The 26,152-nt window shown below is 44.7% G+C and overlaps 1 protein-coding gene across 2 annotated transcripts in view; it reads left to right on the top strand.

The window, feature by feature from the left end:
* The first annotated feature begins 274 nt into the window (after positions 1–274).
* The window catches only part of LOC309575953 (uncharacterized protein C1orf21), a 108,980-nt gene continuing 83,102 nt past the window's right edge, over positions 275–26,152 (top strand). Inside the window, exon 1 of one of the 2 annotated variants that reach the window (XM_082286847.1) lies at positions 275–421. The gene's annotated coding sequence lies outside the window, so the exon portion shown is untranslated. Of the gene's footprint in view, positions 422–690; positions 821–26,152 lie in introns of those variants that run through there. The other variant, XM_082286848.1, reaches the window with a different exon arrangement.

The raw sequence follows: 26,152 nt of genomic DNA, 5'->3' as shown, positions 1-26,152 counted from the left end.
TGTGTCACCTGCTCCGGGTGACCCTGCCTTGGTGAGGGGTTGGACTGGATCATCTCCAGAAGTCCCCCTTAACCCCATCGATTCCATGAGTCTGTATTTGTGCATCTGTGACCTCACCGGGAGCCTGCTGCTTTCCCGCTCATGGCCTCTGGCCTACGGCGCCGGGCTCCGTGTGCGGGATGAGAGGTGCCCGTACCCCCGCACCCCGGCTCCTCCCCCGCGGTGACGGCCCCGCGCCCGCCCCGCCCCGCCCCGCCCGCCCGCTCCCCGAGAGGCCGCTCGGCTCCGCTCTCCTTTGCTCAGCTGCGCTCTCCTTTGCTCAGCTCCGCTCCCCGCCGCCGCACACCGCCCGGGAGCCGCCGTTGCCTGCGCCCGCCGCCTGCTCCGGCCCGGGGGAGCCGCTCCGAGCAGGGCTGCCGAGGTGAGCGCCCGGGGCCGGGGCAGCGTAGGCCGGGGACCGGGGCAAGCTCCCCCATCCTCCGCGGGGCCGCTCCCGCCGCCGCTTCCTCGCTCCCCTCTCCATTCCCTTATTTCTCGTATTCCGACCCCCCCCCCCCCCCCCCCCCCCCGCCTCCCGCCCTCCGCCGCCGCCTCCGGCCGATGTTTTATTCATGGCCCGGCGGGCTTTGTGCGGAGCGGGCTCGCCGGGAGCGCCAGACCCGCGGCGGCGGCGGGGAAATGGCTGCGGGTGGGCGGCTCGGAACCCCCCCGGCCCGGCAGCGCCGGGGCCATCGCGCCCGGGGGGCTCGGCTGCGGCTCCGCGGCCGGGGCGGGAACGAACCCTGCGAGCGGCTCTCCGCAGGTTTTTATATGTATAGCTGTATGTCGATATCTGTATCTATTTATCTATGTTCTTTTTTGATGTTCGGCAGCAGCGTATTGCAACACCGACCGCCCGTGCGCCGGGCGGCACTTACACCATCACCGAGTTAACTGTAGATGTCAGACTGTGCATACTCTGGGGTGATGTCAGATTGGTAATAACGCGCAGAAATGGGAATTCGGTGTGGGCAGACCGTGATGGAGACGGCACAGAGACCCAGCTGGCGCGGACAGACCCGGCGGAGCTGCTCTTTTCCCCGGTGCAGGGCCTGCTGTGGGGGCAGTGCCCCGGCGCGGGCGGAGCGTGGGGGCACTGCGATAATTAGCATTATTTGTGGGTAGCTGCGGACTCGGAGGAGCAGATATTTGTGCCTGGAGCAGAGATACTTGGCTGGTTTTGCCTTACAAAGGTATTCAGGCGTGTGTTGGTTAGAGAGTCGGCTGATGCCTGTCTTGTCTGCAAGTTGTGCCATAAGGCAGCCTCCTCCGGTATCATCAGTCCAGAGGAGGAATTCTGTTGTGTGCTGTGGAAAGCTGGCTGTGATCAATAGGCAGTGTCATGTTAGCTCCCGATACTGCCTCTTGATTTCTCCCAAGCTGATCATGGACCAGTGAACTAAAGCTGAGAGATGCTGAAACATGTCCCTCAACTTACTCAGTTCCCCCTTCGCCTGCCCTTCACTTTCCCTATCACCTGGTTCATTGGATTTCAGTGGAAAAATTCTGGTTCTGAGCCTGTTCAGAGAAATCCGTGTGTTTTGGTTTTCCTTGTCTAACTTGCGTGTTTGATAATAGCTGAAAGGCTGAAGATCCCCGTGCACAGGGTCTGGGGGTATTTGCCCTTCTGTACAAGTGAAGTGAACCGATACTGTTTGATGTTGTTTAACCTTGTATTATCTTAGGCATCATATGATGAGGCAGCTTGATTTGTTTAAGGCTTCATGATGATGCAATGCAGTAATAATTATAAATCTTCTCATTGTCTGAAGAATCTTTAAATACTACTCTGTCTTGGGAGGTACTTCATGCATGTTTATTCCCAAGAGGCGCAGGCATGGATGAGCAGGGTTTGATATTAATCATCTTCATTTTGGGGTGGGAGGGTGGGAGCAGTTTGGCACAGGTGCTTTAAGTTGTAATTTACGGGTGTGATGTCATGTGCTAGATAAGCTTTCATAGGATCTGCCATGTAAATTATGGCCTTTGTTTATATACGTGCAATTACTTGTTTTGAAAATCCGTGCTGTATAGTTTGCTCGCTAGCCTGCGCCAGAGATGTGAATAAGATCCAGCAGAATGTGCTTCAGTTGCGCAATGGAGCTCAGTGGTTGAAAACATTTTGCTTTGCTTTGTGCTTGCAGCCTGCTCCAGGTGCGAAGGTGCTCCGTGGCATCTGCACACTGCGATGTGTGTGGTGGTTGGCTGTGAAAGCAGTGGCCAGGTGCTTTGTTTATTTTCTTCTTTCTCCATGATCTAGTATGTTCTGTTTTTCAGAAGAAGCAGGGTGCTGAAATGACTGATTTCAACTAATGTGTGCCGGAGAGACCAGCTTGGTTATTTCAGAATGCTGTGGTTTGTTATGCAATCAGATTAACAAAGATTAAAATGATCATTCAGCTTTGGGTAAATATGATCGATAGGACAGCGTGGATTAGGGTGGCTGTTTACATTGGGCAGATCTGCTGCAGTTGGTGTGTTGCAAATATTGGATGGAAACAGAATGAGTGGACACAGTAATGCACTAAATAAATTTTTAGTAATCTCTTTGGGATTATGATGTACTTACTATCGATTGTCTGTGCTCCAAGAGCTTCTGCAGTGCCTTAGGTGCTGCCTGCATGCATGGGCAAATTTACTTTCAGCTTCATTTAGTTGACAGTCCAAGGCCTCGTCGAACTTCTTTGTGTACAGCTGGTGTACACCTGGGGTGCGGTGCGGGCTCTGGGCTACTGCAGTCCAGGGGTTGGGTCAAGTGAGATGACCAATGCTCAACCGGAATCTTCCTAAATTAAACAAAAAGTACAATTCCAGCCACATTTGCTGAAGCTGGCAGCTCCTCAACTGGTCCATTATTAGTTGGCCATTTCCTGTTGTCTTGGAGGCAGCGTTGCTGCAGGAGATGTTTTCAAGGCTTGTCTCCCTGAATCTGCTCAGCGAGGAGGTGATGACGAGCAGGCCGCACCTCAAAGATTGTCGCAGGCATCGCTGTGCTGGAGGTGAGACCCTGCCAGGAGAGACAGCAGCTGAGAGGGGAAGGGGCAAGCTGGGATGCGGAGGAAGTATCCAGAGCGTGGGGAGGAGAGGGAGGTGTTGGTCAGCATGGACTTCTCTGTGTGTTTTCAGTGCCTTGCTGGGACCCCCGTCTGCAGCTGCACTGTGGTGGGCTCATCTGGGCTCTGCTGCTATAGTAGTGCATCTGAAAATACAGGATGTGATGGCATCCAGGGTTTGGGGGAAAGGAGGAATAACCAACTCCTGCAGTCAGTTTTCCAGAGGCCTTCGCATTGGTGTGGAGCCTGAGCCCTTCCAATCATCTTCTCATTTAGGGAAAGGTAAGGGACCCTCAAGGATGCTGCTTTTCCATCCTCTCGCAGGGAATGGAACAGGACTACATTTTGAATACGTGTTCAAAAATACTCTGGAAAGAGCTTATTATTATTGTTATTTATTTTCTTGATGGCTGTGTTTAATTCTCTATAAGCAGACATGTGATTGCAAAGGGATTTCACAGGCACTTGCAAATGTCTGTCACTGTGCTACTGGCTGCTCTCTGTGCTGTGTAACATCTGTGATAAATGTGTACATAAGCACATTTTGGGTACACTGGAATCTAAAGAGGTACTTTGGGGAATAGGTAATCTTATTAAGGCTGTGTTGTTGTAGGATGTTCAGAAGAGACAGTGTGGAATCAGTAATGTTAAGACTATTTCTTTTACTGTTGCAAGTTTACTTCAGCTCTGATTTATTAACAGGTTGGTTTCTTGTCATCTTCAATCTTGTGAATGAAGTAAGAGCAGTTATTCTGTGTCAGACTAGAGGTCTGTCTAGCTCGGTAGCTCTTCTGATGGGACCACTTCCAGGTGCATGGGAAAACTGGAACAGCGACGTTCTCCTCCTTATAAACCCTTGTAGCAGTCACTGCTCTAGGAGACCTTTGGGCTGGCAGTTCCAGGGAGGCTTATGTGTTTAATAGCTTCTGATGGATTGTCTTCTCTAAAAAAAGTCTTAATTAGTTTTTCAAAACTTCATGTTGTTAGCGTTCACAACCTCCTGTCCTGGTGAACTTCTGGTATAATTGTCCAGTCTGAAAAGGATTCTTTTTTTTTCATTTTACAGTTTGCCATTTGAAGTGCTTGTGATTTTATCTGAATTCTGGAAGAATATATTTCTTTCTAGATTTTCACACAGAAATTAACGATATGTGGGGATGCTTAGAAGGTATGTCAAGAAAACTGCTTTATATTTGCAGTGAGGTATAATCCCAGCCCCGTTTACAGTCACCTTTCATGCATAGGTACCATTATGGCTGTCATATTTAGGTGACTGCATGCAAAAAAATGTTCAAATAGAAGAAGTGATTTCTGCAGCTGTACATCCTGGACCTAGACTGGGGTAAGTCTTGATTCAGAACCACTCAGATGACAAAAGAGTTGCTGCAAGCCAAGGAATAACTTCAGCAATGCTGCTGGAAGATTTACCAAAGTAAATCTTTCAAGGCATCTGGTGTAACATTTTAGGGGATGTGGAAGGATGCGGAGAACGGAATTTAAAAGTTGTATTAAAGAGCCTGAAGTTAAGTAATACAGATTCCAATAAGTGCAGCATGATGCAGAAAAAGCGGTGACTCAGTCCCTGAACTGTTCTATAGGTTGGCTTCTACCATGCCATCCTTGACCATTTCAGGAATAGATGGGTGGTAATGAAGTTGTGGTTGAAATTCCACTTTTCTTTTTGTGGCAGGGGAGCAGGATCCTTTGGCTGTGAATTGACCTACAGTATTTGCTTTTGTGCTGGTGGTTCAGGAGTCTGGGTTGCAGGAGCCCTCTGGGTCACAGAGTTCTGGATGCTGGTGGTAAAGTTGTGTTTGGTTTATTAAAAGAAGCTCTTCAAAGGTTGGCAATTTATTATTAGAATCATACAATCAAAGAGTATCCTGAGCTGGAAGGGACCTGTCAGGATCCCCTGGCCCTGCAAAGGACACTGCAACAATCCCAGCCTGTGCATCCCTGAGAGCGTTGTCCAAATGCTCCTGGAGCTCTGGCAGCCTTGGGAATGTGCTCATTCCACGGGGAACCTGGTCAGTGCCCTTACTGTGGCAGCCTCCTATATCCTGTTGATAAAAAAGGGTGGAATTTTCATGTTTTTAAAGCAAATAGAAATTCTTTGTCTTGTCATTTCTACTGTTATTTCACCCTTAAGCTTGTAAATTTATGATTAAACTGGGTGGGATTTCAGCCTGATTGCTTACGGGTGGAATAATAGTAGAGACTGACCAGACAAAGATTTTCTTTTTGTTTTAAAAATAGAGAGGCTTACATAACGATGCTGTACAGAACAACAGTATATGTGTATGGATAAAGATCTCTGTAACAGTGTTAATCCGACAGCATCCCTTGCCTGCGTGTCTGCTGTTGCTTGTTTCAAAGGAAGGTAATTCTGGAGTGAAAAGATGGCAGTGCCAAGTGATTTAACTGGAGTATTGATCCAGTCCTGAGCAGATTTTAGGCAGCGCTCTGGGTTAGAAATTTGGAGAAACACATTTTCAAACCATTGTAAGCTCCTAATTTGTTATCTGAATAAGAGAAAGCTATTCTTTCTCTTTTTTTGTGGAGCACTGTCTGTCTCCTGGTGTTTTGAGTTGTTTGCTGAGATTCATGTCTTAATGTGTGGCATGTGCTTAGGAAACCTGAGGCCCATTTTTGGAGAATAAAAAAAACCAAACTAGTGAACATGTCCGAAAGCATCACGATGGGATCCGAGGCTTTCCTCTTGCTATGAAAGTGGCCTCCGTTTGTTCTCCTTCTGTCTCTGTATCTCTAACAGAAAAGCATAGACTTTTTCCGTCAAGTTTGGGAAAAGATAAAGAGCAAGTTCACTTGAAATATATATTTAATAGGGAAAATTTTCCAGGATCTATATATACAGGTGGGCATTTTCCCAAAAGTATGCTAGGTGTTGAGGCCGTAAAAATATTGCTGCTAACCAAAATTCCAGCCCTGAATGTATCTATAAATACCCTAGCCTCACCCTTTTGGCTCTGTGAAATGATAAGTAGCTGGAATCATTTCATACATCAGGACATAAAAGGACCTTGGTGAACTTGTGCTTTTATAATAAACAAGGAAAAGTTTGTCCAGGTTGCCCAGTTTATCCACACAAAGACAGCTCTTTGCTTGGGGAGGGGGAGGGCCTTACCTCTTAGACTTTCCTCCTTAGGATTTTTATCTCATCTTGTCCCAAGATTTTATTCATAAAAGCAAAACAAATTTAATGTTTATGTGTGTTAGGCTGACAGAGCTCTGCATTTTGGAGTCGTGGCTAATTAGATTTGTGGAGCCTGTGCAATTTTGGATATTGGGCAGGGAGATTGTTTTTGCAGGAAGACACAGAGGAAGGAACACAGTGCTCGTATTCCCTTTCTTACAGTGGCAGCAGCATTTTCCAGGCCCTGTGTGGGTTCGTGATGTTGGTGTGCTGTTCCTGGGGAAGCAGGCTTGTTGAAGTTCACCTTTGTGTTTGGAGAATTCCTTTTAAATTGCTATTCAGTAAAGCCCTGAGTATCAGATATTTGCACATCTCCAGTGGAAAACAGTCTGAGGGAAGAATTGGCTCGTAAACCAAAACAAATGCTGTCTTTCTAAGGGCTGGTAATGGGCTGTAAGCCCATTTCTGCTTCAGCTTTGAGGGATGACTAAGATGTTTCTCTGTTCTGGCAATACCCACTTTGGATCCTGCTGCTTAATTTTGTCTGCATGCCTGCTCACCCCAGCTGCATCTTGAAGGGAGCACAGCTGATGTGCAGTAAGTGCACCGACAGAGTGTGCAGGAGCTGGTCTTTTGTTGCCGATGGATGTGCCCAGCTCCAGGGCGTTCTCTGAGCTGGGGTGTTTCAGGCTGTGGTTCGGCTGCTGAGCATGGCCAGCCATGTGATGCTGAAGGACAGGCTGCTGCTCCTCTCCTCCCAGCACAGCCGTGCCTCTTACGTGCATGCAGTAGGCTGTGGTGTGGTGGATGCCCAGAGGCTCAGCTTTCCCTTCCGAGCCTTTATTTTTGCAGGAATCTGAAATAGCAGAGCTGAAGCTGCTGAATAAGCCTGACTGAATCCAGGGGAGCAGATCTGGCTCTCCCCTTTGCCTGCCACAGAAACGTGGAGAGGAGAAATTCCTGCGAGTACTTCAGGGAATTGTTTGATTAGTGGGTGAAAGGAAAGCCAGACAGGGTTTTCTAATCCCGTCTCTATTTTACCACTCAAAGGTCTAAAGGATATAATTGTTTTTTCTTATGATTTATGTTTTTGAATTACTCCCTAGTTTTCAGGTGTGGGAGTCTATCAGCCAGTGCTACGGAAATGAAAATCAAAACCTCGCGATGAACAAGTTCCTGAGATGATCTCCGTTTAAGAAAATAGTAAGAGGGAGCTGTATTCGTTCTGCTTTGGTCATGTTGGATAAGGTGTATCTTTGAGATTAAAAAGTCCTGATGCTCATGGGAGGAGGGGAATGCTTCTTTCTTTTGTCTCCAGTGTTGCAGCAGAGATGCGAATTAACCACCAAACAAATTGGATTTGGGCAAGTTTGCCTTTGCTAGGGCAGTGAAAATGTTTTGTTTGGGAGAGCTGCACAAATTACACCTGCAGGCATTCATACAGAGATAAATCGCCCCCTGGCTGCCCCAAATCTTCCTGCTCAGTCCACAGAAATATGCCAGGGAAGCTTTGGGAATGGCAAGAGTCAGTGAGCATGTTCTGGAGCAGGTTGTGTACAGGCACAGCCCTGAGCAAAGATGTCACAGCAAGGAATGACTGTGATCCCAGCACAGAGAGGCTCCGCCAGTGGGACGGGCATGTCAGGGTGAGCAGCTCGGAATGTGGGGCTGCTCTGCTGTTCTTCCCCAGTGAGCTGGATTTTCTTGTAACTACCATTCTGCATCTTCGGCATTTTGGCAAGAGAAAGACTGTTTTCTGAAAAATCAAACATTAAAACATGGAATAAGAGGCCTCAGGTTTAGTAACAGCGTTTAGGAGAATAATAAATGCTCAGCCTTGTGAAGCTGCATTTAGTTGTACATTTATTTGGGGATTTTTTACAAGCATAATGGAAAATTATGCACTCGACTGTTCTCAGGGTTGCCGTGGGATTCAGGGGACCTAATTTCCCTAAGACTATGAAAATCCCAGGCTTTACCGTGTAATTTTTGTTGCCTTTACACTCCTGTGCTAGTCTCTGAGCCTTCTTTCATCCACAGCAAATGCTTGGGTGCTGCAACAGGAATAGTTTAAAAGCCAATGATTTGAGAGAAAAAGAGCTGGAGCTTCTTAGATGTCTGGGGACTGGATGAAGTAGGATTAATCTGGCATTAAGTCAGAAATTTGAGAGAAGCTCGGTCAAGTGACTGGCTGGAGAGAGGGGGGATTCATGAAGTCAAAGTCATTTCTTCAGCCAAAGGGGGATCAGGCTGACATATTTCTGACGGGGTGTTTTGCCTGGCCTCTCCCACAGACTCTGGGTAGCTGTCACATACTTTCTCTGCAATTGCTTGGCATTCTGAGAGCTCATGCCTTAAAAAAAAGACTAGGAGTGAGCAGCTTTCCAGAAGGTCATTGGAAATTTAATGCTACAGTGTAATGAGGTTTGTGAGTTACCTGTAACGCAAATAACAGTGCTGACGAGTTGCTTTTCAATTATTAATTCTTGTACAGTAAGTTGTTGGCCATTAAGATCGGTTGTCTATGCAAAGTGGTTCCATAAAATGCAAATTATTAGTTTCTATGTGGGTCAGAAAACATTGCATACTTGGTGCAACTCTTCTAGTTAAATAGACTCCTTTGCTAAGCAAATAATTTAAGCACTGGTTACCCTCAGCATTGTCAAAAACATACATGAGTTCTTGCTGAGTGTAAATAAAAGGGTTTCAGCTTTGAATGATGACTGCAGGATTTGGCTTAAAAGCTATTTTTGGGCCACAGGCACAGCCCAAAGCCGGGGGATGTACGTGGCTCCGCTCCTGGAATGGCGTCAGGATGGAGGATGACTAAGTCACTCCTGCAACTTCCTCATTGCTCCAGAAAGGTGGTGATTTATTGCAGCTCTGTGTCAGCAGTAAATCGCCGTCCACTCGCGCTGATTCAGCCACCCAATGTAGCTGGGAGTTAGGGATGTGCCCCAGGTCCCTCCCAGCTCCTTCCCACCCAGCAGCTGCCGAGGGTGGAAACAGGGCCATCGCCCTTCCTGCCCCGTGTCTGAGCGCCAGCCAGCCCACGGATCCTGTCCTTATGGATACATGGGATCGGGATGGCGTTCCTGCCGAGTCAGGGAAGATTGGCAAAGCCTCAGGGCTCTGGGCTTCTGAAGGTGCTGAGGTTGAAGCAATAGCAAATGTGGCAGAATCAGCACAGTGATGTTGCTGCTCGGTGAAAAATTGGTCCAAACCGTTCCAGGCCCTGCCCTGGCGTTCCTTTGTAGGCAGAACAGGTTAGGCAGCAGGACAGGACTGGAGAGACTACACGAAACAAGGGGGAGTTCACTGAAGGTGTTCATTAAGTGTGATGAGTCGAGGGTTCTTGTTTCTCTGGGGTTTACAGTGCCTTCTGTGCACGAGGACGGATTTCTTTGCTCCCATTTTGATGAGTAAGGCTCGCAGTTGTTTTACTGCTGCCTTTTGCCTCCTGCCCACCCTCCAAAAGAAAGCCCAAGGTGCAAACCCCCACCAGTCTATAAAGACCTGATTTTGAAATAAAACACTTCATTTCAGGTACGGGAATGATCTGGCTGTGATGGAGACTGATGGCAGTGCCTCCTCTCATCCACCCTGCTCTCCCAAGAGCCGGTGCTGTCCTGGGAAAGCACATGAAGAACCTGCTTGATCGCTCTTGTTGTCACAGCCCTTATCTCTTCAGTGGAGAGTAAATAACCAGGATAATTGTTGTGTTCCTGTATGTTTTGCACCCTAAGCCAAATGCAGGAGAAACAACTCTTTTTTAGGGCATTTTTGCATCATCCTGTGCTTTGAAAAGGCACAAAAAGGCTGTTGTTGGCCATAGTCAGCATCAGCTGCTTCCCAAGGTGTTATCTCACCAAGCAGGAGGCAAGTTTTTGATGCAGTCCTGGTCAGAGGCAGAGGTGGGAGTGAAGATCCCAGGTGAATTAACCATGCCATAAGGATAAGGAAATTATGCCTCATAATCTGTGGGCTCTTCTAGCATGTGGGGTCAGCTCCACTTTTGATCTTGGTTGTGACTGAATATCCTCAGGAATAAAATCGGCAAGTAGGAGTGGAGGCAGCCCTGAAGACTTCTGGATTTCTCTTTCATGGTTACTACCTGGTGAATGTCACTGTCTGGTTTGCTGATGGATTCTTTTGATGAGTAAATTGGTGAGCTCTCTATTTTTTTAAGTGTTCAATTTCCCATTCTTTTTTCCTTGTCTATAGTTTTCCATTCCTTACCTGCTGCCATCTCCCCTGACATGCTATGAACATGCCTGAATTTTTGCGTTGAAATGGTTTTATTGCTTTCAAAATACTGAGTGTGACTGGGTGTAAAAATGAAAATAGCATGTGAGCTTCAGCCTGCTGCTTCAGTGCCAGTGAAATCAAACTCCATGAGTTAGCATCCATATCCATAAGGTGTTTTCCAAGTGCAGACTAAGCTGAGGTGCTGACTGTGGGAACGCTGACCAGTGTTGAGGGGGAAAAACCCCAGCACTGGAGGAGTGCAGGGACCTTTCTGTATCATCAGACTGCAGGACTGGTTTTGGGCCTTAATTTAAATGTCAAAGGAGTGATGGAAAGCAGAAGGTAGGAATGACTGGCTCTTAAGGTGGTGTGTGCTTGTTGGTGGTAGGGGTTGGAAGCTGTCTCCAGTTCTTCATCCCTACCTGGTCATTAGCCACCAGGTTGAGTAGGTTGGAGGATCTGAGCTGCTCTAGGACTAAGTTTAAAACTGCTGGAAATTACAGCAGGCTCAGGGGCAACACCTTAGACCTTCAGTTGTTTGTACTTACCTGGAAACGTTGGAGTGCTGTGTTCATCTGTCTTTGGCAGTTCCCCTAGTTTCTGTCCTGTTTGCTGCTTTGTTTTAGGGAATATTGGGGAAAAAAGAGAACAAGCATGCACTGGTAAAATGGCTTCAAAGCCTGTGATAAGGAGGAGAAGGTGTACATGCTTCCAGATATTGCTGGAATAGGAGACAAATTACATGGGGTAGGGAATGGTGCACCGGGATGGGAGTTGGGAGATCACAGCTCCTTTTCCCAGGGGGCTGTGGAGCTGCTGTGATGGGAGTTGCCCATCCAGGCTCTCTGCAGCCACAACAATGTCTTTGTGATAAGACTTTGAGCTTGTTCTGTGCTTTGCTGTCACAAAAATAAAAACTGGCTCTTTTTCTCACCTTTGAAGTGAGGTTTTTTGGGTTTTGTTTTCTTTTTTTTTTTTAACAGAGTGAAATCTGGATTATTTTTCAAAATCCTTTGATTAACTTGAACTTCCTTAGCTTAATTCTGTTCTCATAACAGATTTGCTTGTCAAATACTATTTTTAAGTTCAGAATTACAATGGAGAGTATTTCCTCTTGCTGCCTATGACAAGTACTAATGCTCAGAGTACAGTCCTGGGACTGGGGTGTGCATCCCTATTTCCTGATGATTTTGAAGCTTCACCCACCTCTGCAGGGTAAAGTGCTGCTGGACTGCGGGGTTGTATTGCTAATAACTGTAAACAACAGTTCTGACTCATTAGTCATGGAAGACAGAAGTACAATCAAATATTGTGGCTATGTTAATTTGTTTACAAATAGGAAAATTTATGTAAATAGCAGTGCAGATGAGGTTTAGCACATGTCTTTTCTGGTTGCCCTCTTTAGAAGGTGTATGGCTCCCCTGCACGTCTGGCATTTGGTTGTCCCCCAACTTCAGCTCCCCATCACTTTTCTACAGTCCCTGCCTACCTTATACAGACTCTAGTCTTCAGGTACCTTGGGCTTAGCATGCGTTAAAAGTTAACATCTAGGAAGAAGTTCTGAGTAATGGTTGGCCTCCATGAAGCCCAACAAAGGAGGTATTCACAGATGTTTATAACTATGGCCTGGGTTGGAAGGCCATGCTATATCATTCCAACCCCTGGAATAGCAGGGACACCTTCCACTATGCCAGGTTGCTCCAAGCCTCATCCAGCCTGGCCTTGGGTATTTTATGTTGGCTGACTTCATTTTGGGGTAAAGGCAGCGCCTGAGCATGTTGTGTCTGCATTGTCACCATCCAGAGCTGGTGTCAATAACCAGAAAAATGACGTGGAGGGTGGGAATATAATGTTTGTAAATGTAATAAACAAGGAGGTGGCAAGGTGGAGGGCTGAGATGGGATGTGAAGAGCTAAAGAGCTGATGGCATGGGTCTGGAAACGTGAGCAAGAGAAACTGAGGCACAGCCCAGCAAAACCAAAAGGAGGCACTTGCTGTTGGAAAGGAAATTGTGTAAGGGCACACATACGCTTTGCATTGCTGTCTCAAGGCATGTGGTCGGGAGCAGAAATGATCAAATGTTTCTTTCCCCTGTCCTTCATACAGTGTGTGCTATGAATAAAAGCTTTCTGAGTGAGTGCTCAGGGCCAGAGCTGCTTTTTGTAGGTTGCCATGGCTTGTGTTGCTTTTCCTTTTTGTTCACCCTTCTCTCCTAATGGGTGACATGCAGTTGGGCTGGATCCAGACAGAAAATTTGTCACTTGAATCATGCTGAACAGCACCACTAGGTATGGGCAAGGCAGAAGAGGAAAGATTCAGTCAGGGTTTTTCTTCAATTCTGAAATACTAAAGATCAGCCAAAAAGCTTGTAAATATTCCAGTTGTGAGCTGCAGTGATTCTGCTTAATGTGCTTTACTGATCTTCCTGTCATCTCTTCCGGGGGGAAATGTTAATATTCCACTTAGAAGCAGTATTTCTTTTGATCTTTGACTGCACCCCTTGTTTGTTCCCTAAACCTTCTCTCTTTCTACCACAAACCACTTAGATAACTGGTGTTACAGGAAAATAATCACCACTTGTGTTAGTTCCCTGATTCTCAGTGGTGCTGATTTGTATTCTGGGATTTGATTGCAAGACAGACAAGTAGATAAGTATGTAAAAGGCAAAGCAACAGCAACAAGAAAGAAATTGTATTTGATTGAAATCCATTTCTCTATAGCGCCTTAACTATAGCTGATTGGGTGTGTGGTTCTGGGGGAGAACTGATGGTATGCGTGAAATTTAATGGATGAGCCTTCACTTGTTAAACTTGGGATGGGGCTTCATGGAAGCAATCAGTCTCATCATGGCATGGACACATTGTTGGGAAAGAGGGAGCACTGGCTGTGGTAATACAGTGATCTGTAATTCCAGTAGCTTTGGCTGGTTAAAGACCCTGCTCTGTAAATGGAGGCTTGTTGGTATTTCTGTTTTATGTCCCCACCCGAGCTGTGTGGTGTTGCAGTGACCTGCAAAAGCCAGAGCAGCACGAATTTCTGTGCAGTTTCGTGTTGCCACTTGTGCTGGCGCATGGGATGTTTGACAGGAGAGGTCCTGGCAGGACACCAAGGAGCAGGAGCTGGCTTGTCAGCAGAGGTAATGGAGGGAAGGCACGAAGCCAATGCAGCAGGGCTTCGTGTCCAGGACAAAAAGTTCCAGTGCTGGTTTTGGGCAGGGAAGGTCATTTGTATCTGCAAAGTCTTAGGCAACATAAAGTTGTTCCATGGGGGTCTTCTTTGTTGGCTTAAAATTTTAAGGTGTTTCTAAAAAGCTCCTAAGAAATTCCTTGGTTAACTTTGCTTCAGAGTCAAAAGGATGTTGTTATGGAGTTTCTTCTCACCAGCACTAGCGCCGTTTCCCATTTCCTCTTCTTATATTTGCCCTCACCACATTCATTACCTGTTGTGTTGTGTTGTGTTGGTGCAGTGAAACCCCAGATGAGATCAAATGTTGTTCTGGGAAGTGCAGTCATGCCTTTCAGCAAGGGGATTGGCTTCCCAAAGCTCACAAGGTGGGCAAGAGGGAAGGAGCAGGGAGATGGACAGGAGAGCCCAACAAGTTATGCCATAATGATCAGTCCATGCTGACTTGCTGTGTTGCAATTCTGCAACTTCAGTGACTCTTTGAAGAGAAAAGAGTTGCCCCTGTACTTGGGTTGGGGTAGGAGGGAGTGTTACTACCTGGTGGTTTCTGTATTCCTACACTGTTTTCCTTGTATCTGCTTTTGGTTTCTCTTGGGTGCAGGATGAAATGAATTTAATGGACCTGGTGTAGGGAATAACTGTGTTTTCAGTTAATCTTTAAAGTCTTGGGTGGGCTTATGAGGTCTGTGTAGGATGGCTGGGGGGATTGAGGGATTCCACTGAACGCTTCCTGAAGAGGGAGTTGCTTCTTTCTTTGTTTCTGTACATCCCCAGCAGAGCTTTTTGGATAACAACAGTTTGGGAAAGCAGAGGAATATAATGAAAGTTTGCCATCAAATTTAAAAAAGGCCTGTTTCTTCGTATGGATATAAGAGCAGAGGGATGGAAAGGTGGAGCTTTCATTTGCCTCTGCTGTGCTACATGTCCTTCGCTTTCCTGTCTGTGAAATGATGTAAAAATGCCAACCACCTCCGCTTAGCACTGGGGAATGAAGGAGTAAAAGCTCAGTGAAATTGCAAAGTGTTTCCACATTCATAAAAAGAAGCAACTGTTCTGTTGGGGTGGGGGAGGGGTTTACTTGTCTTTCATTTCTTTTACATTGTTTTCTCATCTTGCTCTCTGATGTGTGCTGAAGGAAGTGCTGGTATTCCTGCAGTCTCTGAGGAATGATGGATTATCCTCTGTTAAGGGACTGACAGTCTAATTGAAATGGTGAATTTTGAGCATGCTGTGAGTGCACTTGTTCCTTGTGTGCTCAGTGCACAGACTCAGTGTCTATGTTGTATGAATGTTTGCTAGTGACAAAACTCATTTTCATGTTTATACACTTAATGATTTGTTTTGGTAAAACCCCCTTATTTTTAGCCTTTTTGAATCCAGTAGAAAAATTAATTTACTTTTAGAGTTGGTCGCCTTTTTTAAGATTACACTTTTTTCCTCCAAAACCTGCAGGTAGCATTTTTCCTCATGTTTTCTGCCTACTCAACTATGCAGAGCCAATCAGAATATTATTTTTTTTAGTCCTACTCTAACTTGTATGGTAAATAAACAATTTATTCTGTTCTGCATCAGATTCCTGCCTTAGCTGAGGACAGCATAAAATGACTGAAGTGATTAGGCAGCGACTCTAAGAACAAAGGGTTTGCCATGTCCAGTCTCCTGAAATGCCTCTGTGCAGATGTGGGAGCAGGGATGGTAGGAATGCACCTGTTCCTCCAAAGGAACTGTAATCAAAGGTGCAAGTGCCCATAACTGAAGGTACATTTGTAGCATTGATAATAATAATCTTTATCGTAGCTTTTAAGTACAATCATAGAGTCATTAAAGTTTGAAAAGATCTAAGATCGAGTCCTGCTGTTCCCCCTTTGCATTGCCAAACCCCCCACTAACCCGTGTCCCCAGGTGCCACATCTGCATTGCTTGTAAATCCCCTCAGGGATGGTGACTCCAACCCTGCCCTGGGCAGCCTGTTCCAGTGTCTGACCACCCTTTGAATGAAGAAATTTTCTCTAATATTCAATCCAGTATTCCCAATCTAAACTTTCCCTGGCCCAGCTTGAGGCCGTTTCCTCTCCTGTCCCTGTTTCCTGCGAGCAGAGCCTGACCCCTTCGACCGCCCCCTCCTGTCAGGAAGCTGTGCAGAGCCAGAAGGTAATAAGGATAAATGAGAAAGTAATAAGGGTAAATAAGAAGGTAATAGGGATAAATAAGTAGCAGGATGAATGCAGAGACAATAGGGCAGATTGCAGCATAGGACAGCTGTCCAGGTAAGCACCCAGTGTCCCCTGATGACCCTGAGATTAGCACTGGTGACAGACAGGGACACTACCTGCAATTCCAGGTTTGGTACCTTCTGCATGTTCTGAGTTAATCAGTGATTTGTGTGCAGATTAAATTGGATGGCAGTAATTACTGCGGTGCCTGTGCCGAAGGAGACATGTACAGGTCCATCAGGATTTCGGGAGGGCGTGTGGGTGTCGTGCAGACAGACCATGGCAGCAAGAAGCACTGGGTTTAGGTTGGGTTTTCTGCCGACTGCTTGGCACCAAAGCCCCACTTGCCCCTACCTTTCACTCTCCCCCGATTTTACATGTGTTAATTGGCTGCAGCCAAAAGATGTTGCTGCTGAACTTGTTAGAAGTGGAAGCCAGTCTAAACCACGTTGTAGCAATGTACATATTCAGGCACTTTGTCTGAGGTGATCTTCAGAAGCGCAACACAACAACAGCAGCGAATGTGCTTTGTCTGGAGCTGTGGAAACCTGTCCTGGCTGTGAGTTTGGTGTCAGCAGTCACCCTGCTCTTGGTGGCTTTCCATTCTCCTTTGTCAGTTTTGTGAGGAAGCAAACTTGAAGCAGGAGGAGAAGATAAGTGGAGACTGAAATTAATATTAAGCGCTTCTAGATTAATTTCACTGACAAAATCTCTGCTTGATTTCTGTGGGTGGAGCGTTTGCCAGACCCATGCCAGATTTTCCAAAAAGAAGCTGGAGAATGTTAAGCACAAACCCCACAGCGTTTCACAGGAGTTTATTCTGTTGTTTCAGTAGTGACTCACCTCCAGAATGATCCATCCTCTTCACTATGTGTATGTGGGGAAGAAAAACCACTGACAAAGGTCTCAGAGCCATCTTGGAGCCATACAGAATGCAGCGTCCTGTTCAATTATTAGTTAAAGCATCCGAGTGTCTCAAGCCCTTAGGCAATTTTGAGACTAATCCTGGCAAAAGATGTTTGCAGTCAAACCTGATTCACTTTTTGTTAAACATCCTGAATTTTTTAAAGAGTGTGGAATGAGACAAAAGTGGTAGGTATAGACAGAGAAGTGCTAGGTATGATTCTCTGAATGGACAGAATTATTGTTTTTGAAACCTCAGGGGCTGTTAGAACATAATTTTTTTCCTTTCTGTACATCACATCTTTGGCTAAATGACCTGAAGATTGAAGATCAGCATTCCAATGTGTTTGTTAAATACTTTGCTTCCTGAGGTGGCTGTTCAGAAAGCCGAGGGCTCTCGCCTTGATTTTCCTCATGCCCCTACTCAGCATCCTCAAAAGGCAGTAGTGAGTACAAAAACAGGAAAGGGGAATGATAAAGTGTGGGAATCAAGGGAGTGCTGAGTTAGCAGTGCCAGGAGGAAACAGCTCTAACAACAGCCTTGCTGCTGGTGAAAAATAAACTGGAGGTCAACTGACGTAAAGTACTTCTGAAAATGGAGTTCTCTTTCTTGTCAAATTTTTCTGTGACTTCTTCTAACTATTTTTTAATGCAATAAAGTAGAAAGCACACCCGTTGTAGTGACTGGATGCTGGCATTAGTGTTTTAGCAAACACCTACACAGCATATATATGGACTAAATTATCTAAAGGGCTTGTTAGCATATCATCTGCATGCAGAAGAAAGTGATGGTGGTGATGGATGCTGCTTAGAAATTGTGTGAAGGACTCTGGCTCCTTTTTGCTTTCCTTTTTCTTTTCATTGTTTTCTCCACAGTAAGAATGTCCACTGTTTTTGAGGAGGTCTTTTTCTCTGTCATAATTTTTTGTTGTTCTTTTGAAGGACTTAAGACATTTTTCCCTATTTTATCATAGGAAAATTTTGTAAGATATCCAGCCAGTGCCTTTGTGAAGTTCATAGAGCACGTGAAATAGTGGAGAACAAAACCATCCACCAGTGAGAGTATTTGATCTACAGAACAAGTTGTTCCTGAGAAAAGTTGGGGAATGCTTGACTTGATTTTGTTTTGTTTTGCTTCGGTTTCTCGGCTTCCAAATCAGTGTTGAAAAATACCTGCCAACTGTAGTTGTTTTACTGGAAGTTTAATGCAAGATCTAATTTTACTGGAAGCCTGGAGGACAGGAGGAGTCAGAGCTGGAGAATAGCATCTGATGTGGAACAATGGTGATGTCAGGCATATTTAAGGTAAGTGAGCTTGCTGTTAATAAAATAAACACACGATGCTGCTTTTGGCCCACCATGGGCCATGGAAGTACTTGTGGCAAGCTGGTCACTTCACTGCTGGACCAAAAGTCTTGGCTGGTAGTTTTGGTTGTCTTTCACCAGACCCTCTTTGCATGTGTGTAACTTTGAGCCCTCAAGCTTGTTGCTTGATAATTTGAAGTATGTGTGTGTTTGATGTGCTTTGGCTGAAAAGAAAATCAGTACTATTCTGATAAGGAGATGAGAAGTATTACATTGCTTAAAATACTATCTTTTCTCACGGGATTCAGATTTTCTGTTAAGAACTCACTATTGTGCTGGTATTTCTCCATTAGGGAACCTTTGAAGCAATTTCAGCATTTTGAGATGGGTTTGCTAAAACCTTCCTTGTCCAGCCTTCCTCTTAAGAAGGACAGAAAGTAAAGCGAAGAGAGAAAAATGTAGATTTTCAGAGGGAATCAACACAAAGAGCAGGCTGTCTGGGGAAGATCCAATTTCTTCCACGTTATGTGATGCTGTGTGGTGGAGATTCCCAGATGTGCAGGCACAGAGATGTAGCTGGTGTGAGACAGGCGAGTTACACCTGATGGCTTTGCATCCAGCAGAAACCCAGTGATATATCTTTGTTCCCAACAGGAATGGTTTGAGAGGAAATATCTGTTGCTCTTTGAACTTGAGGTTTTTTGATACAATCCTGGTCATTCCTCTGGAGTTCTCCTCCCTGTGTTCAGGGTGAGCTGCATTCATTTTGTGGGTCACTTATTTATTTATTTATTGAGTGAAAGATCAAACCCCCGTTTCTGATCCCCCAAATCTTTCATTGAACTTTATTCAGCATGTTATGTAGTGTACCACTGACTTCTGGTTTTGCTACCCATCACAAAAGGACATGAGGAGTTTTAACTGCAGGACTGATATATTTCTGAAATTGGAGAGATGATAAAGGATTGGTGGTTCAGATGTGCTTTGTGGGAAGCGTTTACAGAGCACAAGGGTTGTGGCAGGAGCAGTTAACGTTGCCTTTTAATAATTTAGGCAAAAGTCTTTGGGAAGAATGCAGTGGGAAACTATTACCATGTTGTTCTCAGAGGGAAAATAGAATCCATCCTGTGAGCATTGGGCAGGGCAGTGACAGTGCTGGGCACAATGCAGTTTTGTAGCTTGCTGTGAAATGAAGGAGAATGAAGGGGAAGGATGAAGGGAAAGGGGACTCCCTTCCCTCACCCACTTTTTCTTCAGGGAAAAAACCCCAGACCCCTGGGTTTTCTCAATTTACTCATTGAGAATAAACTTGTGAAGGTGTTTATAAACCGCAGGGTTTATGTGATTTGTCTGGTTAAGCAAATCAGCAGAATCTGCTTAGGCAAGGAGCCAGGGAGGGTATTGCTGCCTTTCTTTTAAATTTCAGGTAGAACCTTAAAATTAGAGGTTGCTACAAGTCCCTCCAGCGTGTTTCATATAATTTGATATTTACACACTGAAAGCCTGTCTAGACTCTTCCCAGTTGTGTTTATTATGTACAGCATCAATCACTGCATGTCTCTCCTTGTCAGTTTGTATATATAACATTCATCCTGGTCTATCTGCATCTCCCTTTTCCCCATAAAATTCCCCCCAAAAGGCTTGCTCCCCTTTTCCCATAAAACTGCTCCTGTCAGGAGCCCAGCAGTATCCTGAGCATTGGTTTTGTCTATGAGCATGGAACATTTTAGCTGATGCTCCAGGCTTGCTGCAGAGACCTCAGCTGACTGGATCTGCTTCTGGAAACCATCTGTCATGGTTTAATAGATGTTGGGGGAATGGGAGGAGAATCAGAAAAAGGTAAAACCTGTGGGTTGAGATAAGAGCAGCTTAATACTTGAATTAAGCAATAATGATATTATTAGTGTTATTAGTATACTGGAAAGTGAAGCCGTTAAACAGGGGAGTACAAGCCAGACAGATGAGTGATCCCAGTGCAGTCCCTCACCATTCACCCACTGATGCCCAGCCCGTCCCCCAGCAGCCATCGGCCCTCCCGGCCAACTGCCCCAGTTCACACTGGGCATGACATCCCATGGTGTGGAATATCCCTCTGCCCAGGGGGATCAGCTGTCCTGGCCATGCTCCATCCCAGCTTCTGGTGCAGCTCCTCAGTGGCAGAGCCTGGGACACTGCAAAGTCCTTGGCTGGGGGTAAGCTCTGCTCAGCAACAGCTGAAACATCAACGTTATTCTCAGGCTGAATCCAAAGCTCAGCACTGTACAAGCTACTAGGGAGAAAATTAACTCTCTCCCAGCCTAAAGCAGGACACCATCTTTTAAGCTGAGGATGATTCATTGTGTTCACAGGCTGAGGGCTGATCTATTTTAATCTGGAACCCACTGCAATTATGTTTAGATGTCTCTTTGCACCTATGTAAGATAGGCATTGTGGTATCCTCCATCTTCTGTGTGGTACCCACCATGTTCTGAAAACTCATTCTGATGGCTGGAACAAGCAGCATTTTATAAGGACTGGATGATAGTAGTTACAGTGTTTATTGTTAAATCTGGTTGGAGTTTTTTGTGTGTTGTATAGAAGTAAAATTAGTTTGAGTAGGAATTGCAAATTGTCTTCTGTGTGACCTTGTGCTAGTGATTGTTTATCTTCTGTTTTATGCTTTAATCATAGGCTTTTTGGGGAGCCTCCTCTTGCTCCACATTTACAGTGTCCAGCACAGCGGGATTCTTTCTCATGCTGCTCCTATGTACTACAGAAATTGGAGTAATAATGAAATTGCATGCAGCTCTCTTTCCTCTACTCCGCAAGCTGTTTTAAATTGTTCAACTCCTCCTTTCTTATCTGCAGCCCTGTGAATTGTGCCTAGAATTGTTCTGAGCTTGTCAGAGCTCTCTGCTGCCTGTTTGGTAACAAGGGACACTGTTTACTTACATACTGGTAAACCCTTTATGTTAAACAGGAGCAGAAGGTGTTTGCTGTGTTCTGAGGAATTCAAGAAATCTTGAACAACAAACAGTTTTTCTTGTTTCTTTTCTAAATGCTGAAATATTTACTTCTTGTCTTAATCTTTCGGAGACATCCTTCACAGAGCATGTGTTTAAAAAAGAAGCAAATCTGAAGTCTGTAGACAAGGGATTAGAAAGTCAAATCCCAGTTTGGAAGGTAGATGTATTTATTCTCTTTGTTCACACTTGATTACAGTAGATACAGCATTTGGTTTTATTTTGTTTTTTTTTCTATCCCTTGCTGCTTCTGGAAGTATTTTGCATATTTAATTAACAGTTTCACATTTGAATTATTCCCCACCAAATTTTTGCTTCCCATTATCGGTCTCTTCTCTTCTGCTGTCATCTGAAACACTTCAAGTACAAGAATTAAGGGAACACTGGAGCTCCTGTTTCTGCAGAGGTTCGTGGATGCAGCCTTGAGAGCATTAAAAGGCAGAAGAACTGTGCAGAGTTCCTTGTGAATAACTGTGCGAGTGTTGGTCCTCCTGGGGCCAGAGCGTCTTGTCCTGCACATCTGCAGAGAGCCTTGGGAAGGAAGGAGCTCCTTCCATTCCATGTCTCACTGACCTGCCTGGCAGGGCTTCTCTGATCCCTGTCTGTAGGACTGCAGTGAAGTCCCTTATTGCCGGTGCATTCCAGTTGTACAGTATACAAGAATTTGCTTTTTGTGAGTGGCTGAAAAGGAAGCCTGATATTGAGAACTATATCAATTTATTTTCTTCTTTAATGGAATTGTCTTCCTTCTTTTGCTTATAAAAAAACACATGCACATGAAAGGGGAAGATTTTATTGGCTTTTTGGGGCTGGAATCCTACCAAAGCAGTGATAATTTGCAATACTGACTTCTTTCCAATTGATTAGAAGCAACATGATTTTTTTTTTCCCCCCCTCTATGTTCATATTGTGCTCTGTGAACATTACATGGCCTTTCTCTTGCTGACCCGTGGTAGAGCAGATCTCTCTGTTGTTGGATGCTTTCCCCAGTCTGTCCTGCCTTGCTGTCACAGCCTTGGGTGCAGTTTCCCCTGTCCTTGGTGCTTTTGAGGGTCCTGGTTCCAGCTGTGCAGTACAGGTAGTTCGTGGTAACCATTCTTGTTTATACCAGGGTCAGGATGCTTGGAGTGTGGATCCACGTTCCCAGCTATTCTGGTATTAAGACTTCCCAGTGCAGAGTGATAAACGTGTCATTGTGACCTGGATGTGCATCTCTGCATCTTCACCTGGAGTCACAGCTCATGAAACGGAACTCATTTGTTTAAAAAAAAAAATATATATATATATGGAGTGAGGACTTGGTAAGGGATCCAACAAGATATTTCCCACCTCTCTGCAGGGAAGGCATCTCCACAGTTGTGGAAATGGTCTTGGTCAAAGCTGTCTTGTGTTTCTAGAGAAAAATTCCTGCTGAGGATGCAGAAAGCTTCCTCTAATCCAGATCATTAGGATTATCTGGATTATTATTGTTATTTATCAACAGGAATACCCTGCAATAAAATCCTTTTGTAGATTTTAAGTTCATAAAAGGCAGACCACAGAGTTAAGACTGGTGGGGTTTTCTTCTCTCTTGGATTTTAATGTTGCTGAATGATAATGGTACCCATTTTTAAACCTGCTTTTGCAGCCTGCAGCCAATTTTCTTCACTGAATTTCACGCAGGTAGACTACATATGAATGCAATATTGTCATTAATGATATAAGTGGTGTCCTAAATATCTTCATACACTGTGTTTGCATGTCAAAAATGGTTAACCTTCATTTCAGAGGTCTGATGTTTCTTTAGCAAGAAAATAATTGAATAGTACAGGAACATGCTCCCGATAAATAGTGAAGGATGCCCTGTTGTAAGAGAAACTCAAGAGCATGTTAAACAACTGCAGGCAGATCTATTTTGTAATTTAATAGAGGAGCTCATTTGAATGTTTTCCTGAGGGAATGCCACTTCAGCGTGTTGGTTGACTCGTAAGAGCTAAACCACTTGTATCAGAAGGGAAGCCCTGTGGGATGTCGTGTTGAGAGGGGATGTTGGACAGGGTGTGTGGGTATTTGAATTTTTTGGATATGGATTCACTGTCACAATAAAGTTTTGGATGAGGCAGAAAATGAAGGTAATCCTTGGTAAGGCCCAAAGCCCCTCTCCAGCTCTCTTGGAGCCCCTTTAGGCACTGGAAGCACCTTTTCCAGTGAACCTGAGGCTTGTATTTCTCTGAGCATTTGGGATACAGGAAATACTGAACACCAAAGTGTTGGTTTATTCTTTTTTTAAAGCAAGTTAGAAAGTAGCATTTTGCCCCTATGCTTTGTTCACCAAACCCTGTTCTGCTGGCATCGAACACCTCTGGGCTTGTGCCTGGAATCCAAATGCTGCCATGGCAGATCCTGAATGGGCTCCTGCCCCAGATTTGGAGGTGGCTTCAGGAATTTTAGAAGGTATTAAATTTGCAATTTCAATTTATCATTGTCTGCACAGAGCTTTTATTCTCTAGTCTGCCTTCCTGTTACATGCTTGCTTTTTACAGCTTGAGTGCCTTTGGCTCTGTAGTTGAAGTTAAGGCTGCTTGGTAAAGGAGGGGGGAGTTGGTTTTGTTTTGGCTTTTTTCCTGAAATATAAATTATTTTTAAAAGTGGATAAATGTGCTGAAAAATGCTTGTATGCCTCATATGCAATTGTATCTGTATATAGGGCAGGTTAGTAGTCTTTGCAGAATCACAGCTTACTACCTCAGCTCTGAAATCATTGTTATTTCCTGTAAAAGTGCTTTTCTATTGCAGTAAGAGGTTGTGCCCCTTACGTGTCAGCAGTGATCACCCTTTCAGTCATTACACTCGTGGCAAGTGTAGGCTACATAATCTCGTACCTTTTGGCTTATGAGAGATTATTCATGAAGCACAGTGAATGAACTGTGCTATCATGATGCCTGGCAGGTATAATTTTTTAAGATGCTATGTTAAAATGCATTTTACCGAGTCTGCTAAAATTTCTTTTTATTTTGGTTTACTGTTTGCATTGCAATAGCATTAAAACCTTTAACTGATGCTCCCCGACTCTTTGCTTGCCTTCAGGAATACTCACGATTTTACAAACTGAATAGGACATGATGCTTTTACCCTGGAAAATTCCTATTACAAGCTTTTTTCTTGGCAGATAGCCAGCTTTTTCTTAAAAATTATGCCTGCACTTAAACAGTGAAAAAAGCAACAAATTTTTCTTGATCTTTTTGTCCAAGTACTAATTATATGATTTATATAAAGCCCTCAGACTTCAAATGCCGCACCTCTCCATTTTGAAGGATAAACCTAGGGTACTATTTTTCCAAATGCCATTAAAAAAAGGCATAAGTGAAAGGGTCTAACATACATACAATTCTGTAACAACACCATTCCAAGGACAGCCAAATCCCTAAAGCTTTAAGCTTCTCTTTGATCCCAGGGATTAGTGGAGATTTCTGCTTTTGCATGGCAAATTTTTGGGCTGTTAGGGATGCCCAGAGGAACTGTGTTTTCCAGGGAGATGAGTCAGGTAGGGTCAATATTGCTCCCAGTCCTCCTCCAGTGGTTGGTAGAGAGCTCCAGATAAGTTCGAGCATTCCAAGGTTTGAACATTCCACCTGTACTTTGTTAATGCCAAGGATTTATGATGCAGCTGTTGATGGGCTCAGTGACAGTCAGACACATTCAGGTGGCATTGCCACACCAGCCTTGTGTCACAGGGTTGGAGCAGAGACTCTCTGGAGAAGACAAAGTTCTTCACCTGGGGTGAAACATTTGCGGTCTTCTTGGGTAATGTAACACAACACAAGGGGAATGTTTAAGTCCTGGTGGAATGATCCTCTTGCCCATGCAATAATAACCACATAATAACTCATGCTGGGATAGGTGTAGTTGGTTTCACCTGTGAGGATGTTTCTAGAACAGGCTGATCGTGAGGAAAGCTACGGTGAGAAAGGCTGCAGAGACACCAGAAGGGGATTTTCAGGTGCAAGGAGAAAGCTCAAAGGTGAAACAATAAGAGATAGTTATGGTATTTAGTAGATAGATGTTCTGTACTCCAGCAACATCTGTATGTAAGAGAAGGACTGATTTGTATCAGCCATTTACAGTCTAAAATTAGTATTTACAGTATAAGTACTGTAATGTGCTTGTAGCATCTCTTCTGGTGACAGTCCTGAGCAATGCAGGAATCCTGTTTAGTGGAGTCAGGGTTCAGCTGTCTGGGTGAGCTGTGGCTTCTCTCAGGCCAGAATGATTACAAAATTAAACCTTGACAATAAAATAGCATCAGGCTAAAGAAATGCTCAAAGAATGGGAACTGTCTCAAAGGATTATCAAAAATACCATGTGGGGTTGTCATAAGTCCTTCAAGAGCTTCAGAAGCAGTGTGGATGTGGTCAGTTGGGGCAGGGGTGTGATCCCAGGCTGACTCCCTTCTCCTGGGGTGACTGTGCGGGGGATAAGCCAGGTAGCTTTGGTTGCACAGCAGTTTTAATTTGGTCTCATTCAATGGTACAGTCACTCTTTATCTTCACTGCTCACCCCCAAATCAGCGTCCTTTGTCAGGCATTCACTGGTGCTGTACCTGGTGAAACGAGACAAGTTCCTTTGACAGCTGTGGTTGCTAAAACCCAATTTTGTAAATAATTCCCCTCCACCAAGGCCTTACAGCCTGAGCAGCTGCAGGTATGAATGGAGGAGGCCCTTGGTGAATATGTCATCATCTTTCGGAAGGACTGTTTTTGGCAGGGACTAAAGCAAAGGAATTCAAGGTAGTAAAATATGTGCACTCAGAGACAAGTATTTTTGGGTGTAGAGAGATGTCATGTGAGAGCTTCCCATCAAACTCCCAAGTGTGCTTTTGTTACCTAAAGCAAGAAAAGAAGATTCTGCTCAGCAGATGAGAGCAAAATTTAAAGCAGGGGTAAAAACAAACAAGCAAGAGACTTTTAATACTTTTTAAAAATGACTCAAAGTTGTACTATTCTCCTGCTATTTTGATAGAATTATCTGTTTCTTACTTTATCTTCTGCAGGGGATAGGATAGATCATGCTTAT

Source organism: Coloeus monedula (assembly GCF_965178545.1).
Source record: "Coloeus monedula genome assembly, chromosome: 9".
NCBI classification, from domain to species: Eukaryota; Metazoa; Chordata; class Aves; order Passeriformes; family Corvidae; genus Coloeus; species Coloeus monedula.
This window is presented reverse-complemented; position numbering and strand designations above follow the sequence as displayed.